Raw genomic sequence first — 327 nt, forward strand, 5'->3', positions numbered from 1 at the left:
TCCAGCTTTTAGCCAGTCTTTTCCTGACTTGGGACTACTGAAAAACCATTGGAAATCATTTATTTTAGAGATTGGAGGGTCTTTGAGTTGGTGGAGGGGAGTGAAGGTGCTGCTTCTGGGTCTAGAGTGCCAAAGTGCAAATAGTGGTAGGTAGTGTAGAGTGAATCCTAGCTACACTATTTACACTTCAAGCACTGTTGTACCCAATTGCTGACAGAAAGGAAAATGCTCTTTGACCTGACCTCCATGTTTGGATGATACCTTGAGCAAACATGTGGTCCACTGTTTGGGATAGATGCGATTTTTGTTTTTAAACAAAAAGTAGAG

The sequence above is a fragment of the Chiloscyllium plagiosum genome, chromosome 13, assembly GCF_004010195.1.
Source record: "Chiloscyllium plagiosum isolate BGI_BamShark_2017 chromosome 13, ASM401019v2, whole genome shotgun sequence".
Taxonomy (NCBI): domain Eukaryota; kingdom Metazoa; phylum Chordata; class Chondrichthyes; order Orectolobiformes; family Hemiscylliidae; genus Chiloscyllium; species Chiloscyllium plagiosum.